Source organism: Nelumbo lutea, chromosome 5 (genome assembly GCF_056320005.1).
Source record: "Nelumbo lutea isolate HS-2025 chromosome 5, American lotus-T2T, whole genome shotgun sequence".
NCBI lineage: Eukaryota > Viridiplantae > Streptophyta > Magnoliopsida > Proteales > Nelumbonaceae > Nelumbo > Nelumbo lutea.
Genome location: NC_142688.1, coordinates 82,735,422 through 82,751,392, shown reverse-complemented (window position 1 = coordinate 82,751,392; position 15,971 = coordinate 82,735,422). Strand labels below are relative to the sequence as shown.

The 15,971-nt window shown below is 47.6% G+C and overlaps 1 pseudogene across 1 annotated transcript; it reads right to left on the bottom strand.

Annotated features, from left to right (window-relative positions):
* Positions 1 to 14,513: 14,513 nt before the first annotated feature.
* LOC148853128 (glucuronoxylan 4-O-methyltransferase 1 pseudogene) lies at positions 14,514 to 15,971 on the bottom strand (annotated as a pseudogene). Its single transcript, XR_016099038.1, has one exon. The product of XR_016099038.1 is annotated as a glucuronoxylan 4-O-methyltransferase 1 pseudogene (transcript).

Sequence of the window (15,971 nt, the reverse complement as noted above, 5' to 3'; positions counted from 1 at the left end):
GTTGTGACTGCCATATAAAAACAAGGAAAACAGAGGCGGGGTGCATGAGTTTATCACAAATGATGTAGATTCGTCGCAGAGGCAAAGAAGCTTATCGCAGGTATTTCTTGCATTAATTGAGAAGGGAATGAGGTATAAATACATTTTGGGTCAGTGGGTAACCGACTTACAACTAATTGGCGCAAGAGATACAAGTGGTAACCGTCTTTGTAACTAAATGCCACCTGGAGTAAGTCAGCTATCCTTCACCAGCTGTTCTTATTCTAACACAAACTAGACCTAGTATGCTCTTCAAGTTCAAAAAGACATTTCTGAAAATCCAAATAATATCTCCCTCTTAAATCTTGAGAATGCTCTTCAAAAACAACTTGAGAAAATATTGAAAAGAGGTGAGGCTTATTGGGTTCAAAGAGCAAGAATTGATGGATCAATTTGAGTGTCAGGAACAATAAGTTCTTTAATACAATGGCTACTATTAAAAAACATCAACATTAAATTATTAAAATAAAAAATGATGAGGGTGATTGGATTGATGACCAACCAGGAATTACATCACACTTCACAAAAAAATATAGGCAAAGATTCAAATCAGAGGATACGTATGGAATCAAAATTTTTCATAAATGAAATTAATCAATGTGTTACTGAGGAGCAGAATGCTCAAATCTCTAGAGATGTTACTAATGTTGAGATTGGTGAGGCTCTTGGTTCTATGAAGGATTTAAGGCTCCAAGTTCAGATTGTTTAAATGTATTATTTTTCAAAAAAGTTTGGAATATTATAGGAGATTCAATGTGTGATGTAGTTAATGCTTTCTTCCATAGTGGAAAACTATGTGGGATTTTAAACCAGACTTTTATCACTCTCATCCCAAAAAAGAAGAACCCTGAAACTGTGAATGACTATAGGTCTATCAGTCTCTGTAATGTCATTTATAAAATCATTACTAAAATCTTTGTCAATAGGATTAAACATCTTCTAGACAAAATTATATCCCCTTATTAAAGTGCCTTTGTGCCGAATAGACAAATAAATGATAATATCTTAATTGCACATGAGATGATACATATTATGAAAAAAAGAAAGGAAGCTCGGGGATTATGGTCTGTAAAATTGATATGAAGAAGGCCTATGATAAATTGGAATGGGAATTTATTAAGAAAGTTCTAAAGATATTTAGCTTTCAAGAGAAATGGATTGCTTAGGTTATGGAGTGTATAAAAATGGTATCCTATAAGATTTTAATCAATGGGAATCCAACAAATGAATTTAGACACAGTAGAGGTATTAGGTAAAGGGATCATCTATCTCCTTACATTTATGTTCTATGTGTCAAAACACTTTCAAAGAAACTAGAAAATGAAGCAAGGGAAAATGAAAAGCAAATTGGTTGCAAAGTCTCAAAAGGAGGTCCAAAGATTCTCATCTTGCAATTTGCATATGACTACTTCATTTTTGCAAATACTATCACTCCTGCATGCACGAAAATTAAGGAAATCATTACAAATTATGCAAAGACCTCAGACCAATGTCCAAATTTTAACAAATCTATAATTTTTTCTCTAACAATGCTCCTCATAGATTCTAGAATATGCTCTCTAAAATGCTCAAAATCCCTTTGGAGGCTAATTCTAATTCTTATTTAGGGGCCCCTATTATCACTGGAAGAATTACAAAGAACACATTTACTCAGATTAAAGAGAAATGATGAATAAATTGGCAAATTGGAAAAAAACATTCCCTATCAATTGCAGGTAAATTAACCCTCATCAATTCAACAACAAGAATGATGCCTCAATATATAATGAATTCATTCAAAATCCCTAAAAATACTATAAATGAGTTGGATAAAATTCAAAGAGAGTTTCTTTGGGACAATACTAATGGTAAAAAGAGTCCACTTCATGAATTGGGAAAAAAATCTGTACTCCCAAAAGGTGAGGAGGTACGGGAAGAAGAAGACTCTACTGGGTCAATGAGGCTAGATTGGCTAAGTTAAGGTGGAGGATACTAAACGAAGAAAATAACTTGTGGGTAAAAGTTATTAAGAGCAAATATTTGAGAAGGGAAAACTTTTTGAACATTAAAATTAAAAAGGGAATCTCTTAGACCTAGAGAGGCATCCTCCTTGCTAGAGCTCATTAAAATGAGATCTCGTAGGCAAGTGGGTGATGGAAGTTCTATAAATTTCTAACTAGATAATTGGGTATATGACAAACCTCTAATTGAAACTTCGAATCATGAAAATATTACAAATATTAATATTAAAGTAGCAAAAATGATTGATTTTGAGAGGGATTGTTTGAAGGAGGAAAATTTAAAAATGAGGTCTGAAAATGTTTAGCAAGACATTAAGACTATTCATATTGCCCCTAACTACATGGAGGATAAAAGAGTTTGGGGGTGCAATCCTAAGGGGACAATCTCTATAAAAACAATTTATTTACTTAAATGTTCCTCTATTTCAAACCCACCTGGAAACTTTAATTGGTTGAGTAGCATTTGGTATTTGAAATGCTCTCCCATTTCTATTTTTTCTATTTAATAATAAACGGCCTACTAAAAGCCATTTGCGAAAAAGATGATTTAATATTGATGGCTCTTACAGTTTTTGTGGGTTTGAGGAAGATAATGAACATATTTTTAAAACTTGTGATTACACAAAGCAAGTTTGGCTTAATTTAAACACACCATTGGAGGGCTCAAGTGAAAATGAAAATCTCAGTGATTGGTGGATAAGAATGTGCATTAAAAAAAGAAAGCAAAACTCTATTCATAAAGGAAAAACTAGATTTTGTTCTATGGGTGGTATGGTAAAATAGGAACTTCAAAAACTTTAATGATGGTACTACTTCCATTCCAATAATGTTAGATAGAGCTCTCAATATGTTTATAGAAACTTTTGATGGGAATAAATTTACTACCTCTACCACATCTTGCAAGATTTGGAAACAGATTAGTTGGAATGCTCCAAAATATAGTTTTATTAAAATAAATTTGGATATCCCTCACAATAGTGATGGAAAATGTTCAATGGCCTATATAGTCTGGGACCATCTTGGCAAGGTACTAGCGGTCAAAGCATATAAACTTGGTTCTTGTTCTATCAACTAGGCTGAAGCTTGGGCTGCATGCGTAGCCCATATCCAAGCTACAAACCATAGGGAGTTTCTTATCATCATAGAGAGAAATTCGTCTCTTGTCATCTCCTACCTCATAAGAAAGGTGGATATTCCTTGGAAGATGAAAAGTATTATCTTATGGTGCTTGTAGAGGAGAGATTTACTGGCTGGATCGTGAGGCTCTTTCATCTTCTTCTCTAGAATTTAGCATCTCATATCTTCCCTCTTCTCTTCTTCATATTTGTGTGTCTATTTCTTTTCAATAAATAAATAAGTAAATAAATAAATTGGATGTAAAAACAGAGGACATGGTTTTGTCCTGCTAGGTGGAGAATGCGGTCCAATGAGGTTATTGCCTTTTCATAACAATACTTCTTCTCGGTGATTTGGGAGAGTGAAGCTTTAGTTGAGAGCTCTTTCACTTTGGAGCAAAACATCTGCAAGCAAAGACTCTTCTTTCAATGAGCAGAGCTTTTGCTTGCATGAGATCGGGTTCGCACCACCAAAACAAGCTTCAATGGAAGGACAGCAAATTGCGCTTTCTGGATTTTTCATAAAAAATTGCTTATATGCTTATGTGCTGTCCAGATGAGGCCCACTTCTAGGAATGTTTATGGTTCAGGTTTGGAAGCTCTCTCAAATGAGCACTGATGAAGGAAGATTTGGCCCGACCTCTCTATTACGTGACACGTGGCAGAATCAACAGCTCGGCAAAAGGGGCCAAGCCTAGGCGGGAACAAGGGGACACGAGCGGACTGAACTCCCTACCAGGGGCCCGAACTCACCCTTTGTAACAGCTCGGGATACATTTCGCCGAACTGACCCACTTTGTAACAGCTCAGGATACACTTCGCCAAATTGACCCACTTTGTAACAGCTCGGGATACACTTCACCGAACTGACCCACCTTGTAACAGTTCGGGATACACCTCGCTGAACTAACCTGCCCTATAGATACCTCCGAGCTCAAGACCGCCTCGCTCAGCACTTCGCATCACCTTCTGGGCACCAAAACCAAACAAGTTGTACCATGCCTGACACTAAGGAAGTCTGTGCCCGAGGGCGCCGCGCCTGACTGACTTGGGATCTGACATTCGGCGGTAGCACTCTAAACGGCCACCTGCCACCGCCACTGACACCGCCATCTCCAGTTAGAAAGACGGTTAGGCAGTGACGGTTCTGTCTCAGCAGAAAGGACGACGGCCGAATTGACAAGCACAAGGGTAATCATACTTGACCTGACAAGGGCCTCGGGACGAGTGCACAAAGTGATTATAAGAACCCCCTGCCCCCGACAAAGGAGGTATGCAAACTTTGCGCTATCTGGTATTACCTTGCTTTTGAAGGATTCTAACTTGAGCTTCGGAGCCTCTACACCGGGTTCCCCTCGGAGCTTCCCCATCTCCTCTGTTTCAGGTTCCCTGCTACCCCGTTCAGAAGCAAGGCCGCAGACAGCTAAGACCGACCGGATCGCGCTCCATCAATTGGCGCCGTCTGTGGGAAAACGCTTCAAAAAGCCCCCCTCCAAACTTCGATAACCCCTTTTCTTCAAAAAACCCAACACTCATGGCCTCCTCCAGCAACACCGGATGTAGCACGGAGACAAACGCCACCGGGGAACAACTTCAAGTCCCCGTGGTGTGCGTTGGATAGTTCATCATCGCCCTTTTGGCGGATGGGATCCCCAGCTTGAACGCGCCACAAGCAGTGGCACCCATAAACCCTCCTACCACAAGCATCCCCTTTCCTCTCCCCATTGAGACAACCTTCACTGAACCGACTGCCGTCCCCCTGGCAGCCAGCCAAAACCGGTTGGAGGACCTGATGCAGTGCATGCGGGCAATGCAAGCCCAAATGCAACAGTTCCAGCAGCACCAGCTTCACCAGCACCAAGTACTGCACAACATCTCCCAGTATCACTATCAACAGCAGTTCCCCCAACTGCCACTGAACCAACCACTACTTCCACCTCGCCACCCCGCTCCGAGGCCGGTCAAGGCCTCCCCGCAGGATGGACGCCCCCACCAGGCGAAGGCCTCCTGGCCCCAGAACCACCCTAACAGCCAGGCCTCGTCCCTAGGCCGAAGGGAGAAAAATGTCATCCCCGCCTAGCAACCCGCAAGTGGGTCGGGAACCTCGCCCGCGAGGTCGGCACCCCGGCGCTCCAAGCCCAAGCTCCCGCTCACCGAAAACCGATTCAGCCCCCTGGCGGCAGACTACCAGCATTCTGGGCCCATCGAGCTCGGATGAGGTAGGGGCTGCCCCGATTCTCTCGGTTCCTTCCCCCCTCACATCGGAACTCCTGGCGGTCCCCTTACCCAGAGACTTCAAGCTCCCACCTCTGGACAAGTACGACGGGTCCTTCGACCCCAACGACCACATTGACGCCTTTCAGTCCCAAATGCACCTTGCCAGAGCCAGCGAATGGTGCATGTGCGTGGCCTTTACCACCACCCTCAGGGGGGTAGCCCGCACTTGGTACAGGAACCTGGCCCCCGGGTCGATAAAGTGCTGGGCCCAGTTCGTGCAGGTCTTCACCGCACACTTCGTCACCAGCCAACGGTGCCCCAGAACAAAGGAAAGCATCTTCGGAGTAGTCCAAAGAGAAGGAGAATCCATCCGGGGCTACATCAAGCGATTCAACGAAGCATGCTTGCAGATACCGCGGTTGGACCCCGCAGTGCAGCTCGCGACGGCCAAAAGAGGGGTGACGCACAAAGAATTCAAATGGCACATGGTGGCCAACCAACCCGCAACCGAGGCCGAATTCCTCAAGATCGCGGATAAGTTCATGAGGACAGAGGAAGAAATCAACCAACGAACCGAAGGCGGGAACGAGAAAAGAAAGAGAGAAGGTGAGCTCTCTAACCCGGTGAATAGAAAAAACCCGACCCGGGAGCCGAAGCCGAACCAGTCATTTCGGGCCCCCCTAGCAGTTCGGACAGACTACATGTCGTTAAACATGAGGCGGACGGAGATCTTAATGACGATCAAAGACACCCCGTACGTTAAGTGGCCACCTCGCCTAAAGGGAAATCCGAACGAGAGAAATAAGAATTTGTATTGTAGTTTCCATAGAGACCATGGTCATAGTACCGAACAGTGTAATAACCTCAGGGACGAGATAGAGGGGCTCATCCATCGCGGATACTTGAGAAACTTTGTACAGCACAACAGTAATAACAATAAGGTAGATCGGCAAGGGGAGCACGAAAAGGATGCCCCCGAGTCCAGCAACAGACCTGCCAAACCGTTGCAGAAGCAGCCTCCGGAAGAGAGGCCAGTTCGGGGAACCATCCACGTAATCGTGGGAGGTTCGGTGGTAGCGGGGTGTACCTCGGCAGCAGCCCGGACTTCAGTTCGCGAAGCGGTCCTCGAAGAACGGAACCCCCCGAAGAGACCAAAGACCGAAGAACCAATCATCTTCACGGAGGATGACGCGCGAGGGGTCCACTACCCCCATGATGACGTGCTTGTCATTAAACTAAGGATCAGCGACTTCGAGGTCAGGTGCGTACTCATAGATTCGGGCAGCTCAGCGGACATCCTCTTCAAATCAGCATTTGACCAGCTGCAGTTACAGAGGAGCGAGCTGAAGCCCGCGAACACTCCCCTGGTGGGCTTCAGCGAAGAGGAAGTCAGGCCCCTCAGAAAAATAACCGTCCCTGTGGAAGTCTCAACCATGATTTCCTGGTAGTCGCGACCCCCTCCCCATACAATGCCATAATAGGGCGGCCGATCACGCATATCCTACGGGCGGCGGTCTCCACCTACTATTTGGCCATGAAGTTCCCTACGGACTTCGGTGTAGGGGTAGCGCGGGGCGACCAGCTCAAGTCCCACAAGTGTTATGTTGCCGCCCTGAAGGGAAAAACCAAGGCGGCCGACGACCTCGAACTGGAGCGGCCTGCGGAACAAGGTAAGGAGCGAGCTTCGCCCACGGAGGAAACGGTCGCAATCCCAACTTCGGCTACGGACCCAGCTCGCACACTTCAGGTCGGAGCTTCCATCGAGGACCCTCTACGAACCGAACTGGTGAGTTTTTTACTTCAAAATTTAGATATTTTTGCCTGGTCCACGGCCGACATGCCCGGCATTAGCCCCGGACTGATAACTCACAAACTTAATACTGACCCTGTAGTCAGACCCGTTAGACAGAAGAAACGCAACTTAGCCCCAGGATGCTGAAGGGCGGTCGACGAGGAGGTCGAGAAGCTCCTCGCAGCAAACTTCATAAGGGAAGTCCATTACCTGAGCTGGGTGGCCAACCCGGTGTTGGTAAAATGGCAAGGGGCAAGTGGCGCATGTGCGTCGACTATACCGACCTGAACCGAGCTTACCCAAAAGATTGCTTCCCCCTCCCCGGAATTGAACGCCTAGTGGATGCGACCTCGGGAAACGAGTTGCTAAGCTTCCTGGATGCCTACTCGGGCTACAACCAAGTCAGGATGGACCCATTTGATGAGGAAAAAACCAGCTTCATAACTGAGTTCGGCCTGTATTGCTACAAGGTCATGCCCTTCGGCCAAAAAAATGCCGGGGCGACTTTCCAAAGACTTGTAAATAGGCTATTTTGGCCCCTAATTGGCACGAAGATAGAGTGCTATGTAGACGACATGGTCGTCAAGACTCAGTTTTCACAAGAATTAATACAAGACTTAGACTCTGTCTTCCAAATCCTGCGTCAGTTTAGCATGAAATTGAACCCCAACAAATGTGTCTTCGGCGTCACCTCGGGCAAGTTCCTAGGATACATTGTCAATCGACGCGGTATTGAGGACAACCCGGACAAAATAAAAGCCATTCTAGATATGAGACCACCTTGGAAAGTAAAAGATGTTCAGAGGCTAAACGGCCGCATAGCCGCTCTAAGCCGCTTCATGTCCAAATCAGCAGACCGATGCCTACCCTTCTTCAAGGCAATCAAAGGCAAAGGGTTCGAGTGGACCCAAGACTGCCAGCTCACGTTCGACGAACTAAAAGGTTACCTCGCTAGTGTGCCAACCTTATCCCGGCCCGAGGTGGGCGAGGTCTTAGAATTGTACCTCTCGGCAAGCAACGAGGTGGTCAATTCGGTACTAATAAAAGAAACAGACCGGGTCCAGCGACCCATCTATTATGTTAGTAAAATTTTGCAGGGAGCAGAGGCAAGGTACCCGGAGATAGAAAAACTAGCATACGCCCTAGTAACAGTAGCTCGAAAACTCCGCCCATACTTCCAGGCTCACACCATCATCGTCCTAACTAACAAACCTCTTAGACAAGTTTTACTCAAACCCGAGGTTTCCGGTCGACTGACGAAATGGGCCATCGGACTCAGCGAGTATGACCTCCAGTACAAACCAAGAACCGCTATTAAGGCCCAAGCTTTGGTAGATTTTATCGCCGAGTGCACTTTCAGCCACGAAGCCCCACAGGTCGAGCCCGAGATCCCCAATTCGGGTGGACCCGGAGATCCCGAGCCCATAGAGTCTGAACCCCGTGAAGTAGCAACCAATGTGGCATCTCTCCTGGTCAGGCAAAGCGCGAACTGGGATGAGGAGCCCTGGATCCTTCATGTGGATGGTTCCTTGAACCGGCAAGGCAGCGGAGCTGGAATAGTCTTGTGCGGCTCGGGCGGCACAAAATTAGAATATGCACTACGCTTTGAGTTCGCGGCATCCAACAACGAGGCGGAGTACGAAGCACTGATCGCCGGGCTGGACCTAGCGCGAAAGGTAAGGGCAAAACACTTGGTCATCTGCAGCGATTCTCAGCTCGTGGTCAACCAAGTTATAGGCGAGTACGAAGCACGCGAGCTCTCCATGATCACATATTTGGCCAAAGTAAAAGAAGCCCTGCTCAACTTCCAGTCACACATCATCAAGAAAATCCCGAGGTCAGAGAACACTGAGGCCGACGCTTTGTCCCGGTTAGCCAGTACAAGTCACAACAATATGAGAACTATGTATATAGAGGACTTACCTCGGCCTAGTATTCTCGGGGGGACAGAGGAGGTCGCTCCCGTCTTGGAGGCAGAGCCGAGTTGGATCAACCCACTCGCAAGCTTCTTGATAGACGGAACCCTCTCTGCAGAACGCAATGCGGCCAAGAGGGTGCAGCACCAGGCAGCCAAATACGTCATAATAGACGAACGGTTATACCGACGGTCGTACACGCTCCCTACTTGCGTTGCTTGCAACCTGCCGAAGCCGAGTTCGTACTCCGCGACACTCATGAAGGCCTGTGCGGCGGACACTTGGGGGGCAGAGCATTCGCCCAAAAAGCACTTCGACAAGGATACTACTGGCCAACGATGAAGGCAGAAGCTGTCGAGCTCGTCAGAAAATGCGACAAGTGTCAGAAGCACGCCAATATCCACCATCAACCTGCCTCCGACCTCAAATACCTTGCCAGCCAGTGGCCCTTTGCACAATGGGGCATCAACCTCCTGGGGCCATTCCCACCAGCAACAGGTGGAAGAAAATTCCTAGTTATTGCAGTAGATTACTTTATGAAGTGGATAGAAGCCGAACCTCTGGCAACTGTTACGGCTCGAAACATACAGAACTTCTTTTGGAAGAACATAGTATGTCAGTTCGGGTTACCTCGGGTACTAATCTCCGACAACGGCAAGCAGTTCGAGGATATCAAGTTCCAAGAGTGGTGCCAAAACATGGGGATTCGGCAAAACTTCACGTCAGTCGCGCACCCGCAGGCAAACGGTCAGACGGAAGTAATGAACAGAGCCATCCTGTGCAGACTAAAAGCATGTCTAGATTGAGCTAAGGGACTGTGGGCTGAAGAGCTACCAAGTGTCTTATGGGCTCACCGAACTACCGAAAAAACTGCCACTGGAGAAACCCCCTTCAACCTCACCTACGGCAATAAAGCAGTGATTCCGGCGGAAATCGAAATACCAACATTGCGATTAGAAACATACGACGATCAGACGAACGGAGACGAGTTACGTACCAACCTTGACCTACTGGACGAGGTAAGGGACCTCGCGCACATCCGAACAGCGGCATACCAGCAGCAGGTAGCTCGCTACTACAATAGCAGAGTAAAGCAACGAAGCTTCCGAGTCGGCGACCTAGTCCTTTGTAAGATTATGGTGCCCGAACCCGGCGTGGGCAAGCTTGGACCTAACTGGGAAGGGCCCTATAAAGTAAAAAGAGCGCTCGGGGGGGCATACGAACTCAAAACCTTTGAAGGCAAATGAGTACCTCGAGCGTGGAACATCGTGAACTTAAGGCGATACTACCTATAAACCACCAAGCGAAGTGGACGAAATCAGGTCCTATGTGCCACGATGCAAGCCAAGAGGAACCTCGGCGTAGACAAGCAAAGAAGTCGAGCATATTATCAGCTCGGCAAAAAACTAGTTCGCGGCAGAACAGACCGTGGAAATATAATAACCCGGACAAAGTGGCATAGAAAGAATCAGTTCGGGGAAGAAGAACATGGGGAAAAAGACATATTCCATTGCAAGAAACAGTACATTGGCCATCAGAAAGGACTTACAAAAAAAAAAATAAAAATTTACATGCCCGAAGCCACTTCTTCGCCATCGGAAGGCACTTCAACAACACCCGAAGGCCCTGCCTCTCCTTCAGAGTCCGGCTCGCCATCGGCAGCATTGGCCATCTCCTGAGTTATACGCGAAGTGGATATGACACTTACATCGAGGTCGGGGTACGTATTCCGGATCATCCACCGGCTCAACTTGAACCCCCTCCTGTAAGAATCCACCATCAGATCATCAAAACGCGGAGAGGCAATGTAGTCTTCAACTGCCTTCTTCTTGGCGTCTTCAATGCCTTGGGAAAAAATCTGTGTCCTCTCCCTGATGTCCTCTTGAAGATATTCGACTTGATGCTGCAAATCCAACTTCAAGTCCGCCATATGCTTGACAACTACCCCCATGGCCTCGGCGTTACGCTGAGACCTCGCCTGCCTGGCCATCGCAACGCGAGCAGCCTCTTCAGCAGCGTAAGCAGCCGCCTCAACAGCCCGGGTATTTGCCTCTGTAGCACGGAAAGCTTCTTCAGCAGCATGAGCGGCAGCCTCAACAGCTCGCGCCTGTCGCGAGCTCCTCTCCACTTGGGTCGCCAAGGCATGAATTGAAGAATTCACCTACCAAAAGAAACAAGTGAGCAAATAACAGTAGAAGCAACAAAATAAAAAAGGAAGACGAAATCTAACTTACCACCATGGCATGTGTTACGGCGCGGCAAGCGACCTGATTCAAGGGAAGATCGGTCCACGCCGCGACCTCCTCAGGGAAAGTAGCATCCCTACTCTTCTAAAGAGCGTAGTTCGGCGTCAACACGCTCCTAAACTCCCCTTGAGCTCCCGAGCCTGAGGGCCCAGCCCGCATATGAGCGGACCCGGAGTGAGCAGGAGCACTTGAGTATGCAGAAGCGCCCGTATGAGTGGTCTCAGCGTAAGGCGCCCCGGCAGTTTCGTGCACCGGTGGAGTCACTTCAAGCTCCCTGGGCAGATCCTCCGGCGTATGGTCTGGAACTTGGGGCTCCTCATCCAAGGGCAGCTCGGTACAAGTTCGCTTGGCGACCCGCTTCCTCTTCTTCATACCTTGGAACAAACGCCCCCCACGAGTTCTCTCCGCATCCATTACACCTGCAGAAACAAGTTCGACATCAAAAAAAACGAAAAGAACAGAGCAAGCAAGAAAACCGCATAGCTAGAAACCTACCCGAACTCAGGCCGGCTGCAATAAGCTTGGCCTCCGTTAAGTAGTGGTGGCACTTTAAACCTTGTCGTGCCCATTGCCGGAGGCCCTTCACCGTCTCTTTATCGAGAGTCACGCCTAAATCGGGAGCGGCCTCACCCCACCCGGTCTGAAAGGGCCATCCTTGTGCACTTCGCACGCCAAAGTAGTCCCGCTTCCACGCTGGGACCTTATTAGGAAGATCGTGCAGAAACTTAAAACCCTGGCGAGGAGAAAGGTAATACGCCCGTCTCCCCCCAGGAAGAGAACCTGCCTGTCTCTTGAGCATCAAGATAGAGGAGAATTTCTCTAAGTCCAAGGGGAAGTTCTGCTCGCAAAAAAGGGAAATTGTCCCCACCAGGTTCCGAATAGAGTTCGGATGAAGCTGGCCAATGGTGACACCGAAGTGGTTTATGACTTCGACGAGAAGGGGATGGAAAGGAAGTCGCAACCCCGCAGCGAGCTGCTCTCGAAAAATCACGATCTCGTCAGGACCGTGTTCCCAAGGAAAGCTACCCAAAGGAATAAAATATGTGTACCCCCTAGGAAGATTGTAAGAAAGAAGTATGGATTGAAGCCCCTCAGGCGTCATGGTCGAAGAACCAAACTTGTCTAGCATCTGACCTCGGTGGGAGGTAGACGCCAAACTGCCCGAAGCGACTTGGCCTACTGGTTCATAGTCCTCAAGCTCCACCTCAGGATCACTGAGGCAGTCGGGGGACACGGCTCGGTTGGTGGAACCTACGTCGGCCCTACTCGAAGAATCGTCTGAGCTATCAAAGCTAGACATTGGGGAAAAGATGGATTCAGGAAAGTAGTCACCGGAAAGTTTGAAGAACAAGCCAAAGAACCGTGAAGACTGTATAACCAGCCTTAACGCGAGCTGGAAAAGACTTGGACGCGAGCTGAAAGGTTGGACGCGAACTCAGTAGACAAACCACAGAAGTGACAAAACGACCGGGGTCCCCCACTATTTATAGCTACAGTAACCAAGAATCGACCGTGCAGATCGAAGACGATCCGATGGCCCACGTTCTTACTAACCGCACGACCCTTAAGGTCGATACGTGATTGGCGCACGTCTTTCCGAAAAAAGTGAAACGTCAGCGCATGTCTTTTTGAAACCGACGTTGCTTCGACACGCGTCTTTCCGAAACTGACGCACCGCACATCTCCCCGACAGTCGCCCGCGCACGTACAGCAGTGGCGCGCCTTTTTGAAATGACCCGCTGTCACGTCCCAGCAGCGCGAATTGGTTTGAAATTTAGAATGTGCGCTGTCACAACCACCTGCGTCCTTGAGTAAGCATGTTTCCAGCACGTACAGCAGTGAAGGTTCGAAGGACGGGACAAATCCACCTGCTACCTCGCAAAACTCCCCGCACCATGGCAAAACCTCCGGCACAAGGAGTGGGGGGCAATTGATGAAGGAAGATTTGGCCTGACCTCTCTATTATGTGACAACGTGGCAGAAACAACAGCTCGGCAAAAGGGGCCAAGCCTAGGCGGGAACAAGGGGACACGAGCGGACTGAACTCCCTACCGGGGACCTGAACTCACCCTTTGTAACAGCTCGGGATACACTTCGCCGAACTGACCCACTTTGTAACAGCTCGGGATACACTTCGTCGAACTGACCCACTTTGTAACAGCTCGGGATACACTTCGCCGAACTGACCCACCTTGTAACAGTTCGGGATACACCTCGCCGAACTGACCTGCCCTATAGATACCTCCGAGCTCAAGACCGCTTCGCTCGGCACTTCGCATCACCTTCTGGGCACCAAAACCAAACAAGTTGTACCATGCCTGACACTAAGGAAGTCTGTGCCCGAGGGCGCCGCGCCTGACTGACTTGGGATCTGACGTTCGGCAGCAGCACTCTAAACGGCCACCTGCCACCGCCACTGACACCGCCATCTCCAGTTAGAAAGACGGTTAGGCAGTGACGGTTCTGTCTCAGCAGAAAGGACGACGGCCGAATTGACAAGCACAAGGGTAATCATACTTGACCTGACAAGGGCCTCGGGCCGAGTGCACGAAGTGATTATAAGAGCCTCTTGCCCCCCGACAAAGGAGGTATGCAAACTTTGCGCTATCTGGTATTACCTTGCTTTTGAAGGATTCTAACTTGAGCTTCGGAGCCTCTACACCGGGTTCCCCCCGGAGCTTCCCTATCTCCTTCGTTTCAGGTTCCCTGTTACCCCGTTCAGAAGCAAGGCCGCGGACAGCTAAGACCGGCCGGATCGTGCTCCATCAAGCACTATTGTTTGTACTTTGTAGTGCAAATTTATATTAACAAACACAAATGCTTAGGCTGTATTTGGATGTGATGTAAAATTTACATCGATTCGCTTTTGTATGCTTTTGATAAACAAGTGTAATTATTATCAACGTAAAACTACATTCCGGTTCAGTTTTGCGTATGTTTGGATGGGGTATAATTTTACATCAATGATAAATGTAAAACCTCATCACATTTAAAGTTTTACATCAATAATCAATGTAAAAACTACATCGATTTTATGGATGTAAAACTTAAACCACGGTCATATATATTTAAGGTTCAGTGTAAAACGGGAAGAAAGCAACTATGCAAATTCTTTAAGTTTTACTTCATCTTTGCACCGAGTCTACACTTAAGTTTTACTCAAACTGATCTAATACTGGGATTTTCACTTTTGTTTTGACAAAAGCGGTTTTATAAAATTCTATAAATTTTTTTACATAATTAAATAACATTTATTTACTCATTGCTGAGGAGTGGGGAGAAAACTTCGCTAATAGTAATACATAGGGGGACGAGACTTGGGCCTCCAACACTCTCCCTTCGTTGTGGGCATAAAATATCAGCAATTCTTAGCCAAAAACTAAAGAGAAGAAAAGGTTTGCAACTGCAGGCAGAGAAAACCATTGAGAACACCCAAATATCTTGGCAGAAGATAAGCTAAGCTAAGGGCAGAAGAGCCCACCACCACCACCACCACCACCAGGGCTGGCTCCCGGTCTCTGACTTGGAATTGTGAAATGCCTTAGTCTGCCTTGTTGTTCCTTCGTGTACCCATCACACAAAAAGGCCCTGGAAAACTTGTCCTCCACCAGTCTGTCAACATCATGCACAAACACATCTGTGTCCCCATCCTTCCTATTCCTAGCCATCAATCCGGCCGTGTAGAGGGCAGTCATCCTCCCCGGTGCATCCTCGAAATAACCGGTCGGTGCATCCACCATGATCAAATCCCATTCTATCTCATAAATCTCATCTGGCATTCCCTTCAAAGCGAGCCTACATTTGGAAGATCTTGGATCACCCACCACTGCACACTCCTCTCCCTTGCCAACTTTCAATAAATCCTCTGCTTGTCGAACCTTGGTATCATAAACCACATGATGAGATTCCAAGGTCGGAAACCGCTGTTTGATCTGATCGATCCATGCCCTATCTTCTTCCAGAAAAACTGTACGCCCACCATGATTGAGGGCGCTCCACATTAGGCTGTCGTGGCCCAGGCCAAAGACCAAGAAGTTGCAGGGGGACCTCTTCTCCAGGACTTTCCATGTTACGGAAATTTCTTTCGGTGTTTGCTGTGGAGTGACGTTTGAGGTTGAGTAGTGGATGAGAGCCTGGGCTAGTGAGGGTGGGATTTTAGAACAAGATGAAGTTGATGAAGAGGAGGAGGGAGGACAGGATGTTGTTGATGGTACAACAACTACTTCTTTATTAAAGACGCTTGATGCTTTCCAAGATTCGAGCTGTGCGCTGGGAGGTTGGTACGCTGCCGGTGATGACGAGTTTGAATTTACTATAAAGACGAGGAGGAGGAATGCCAAAAGAACACCGATCATCAACAGGAACTTGACCTTCACGTCGAGTGGGTACTGCATCGTTTTGAACTTCATCTCTTCTGATGGATCTCTTGAGCTTTTAGCCATATATGTGGCTGATGCCTGATTGTGATTGTGGGGTTATATTTTGGTATGAATTGGAGGAGAAAACAGGAGAAGAATGTGGTTGCTTTGGGTTTGTTAACATCGCTTCTTCTTTTTCTGTAGGATGGATGGAACAAGTAGCAAGACTTAAAACGCCATGTGCCCATGCGGTGTTGCTACTAGGCAAGCAAGGCCAGGTGATTGATG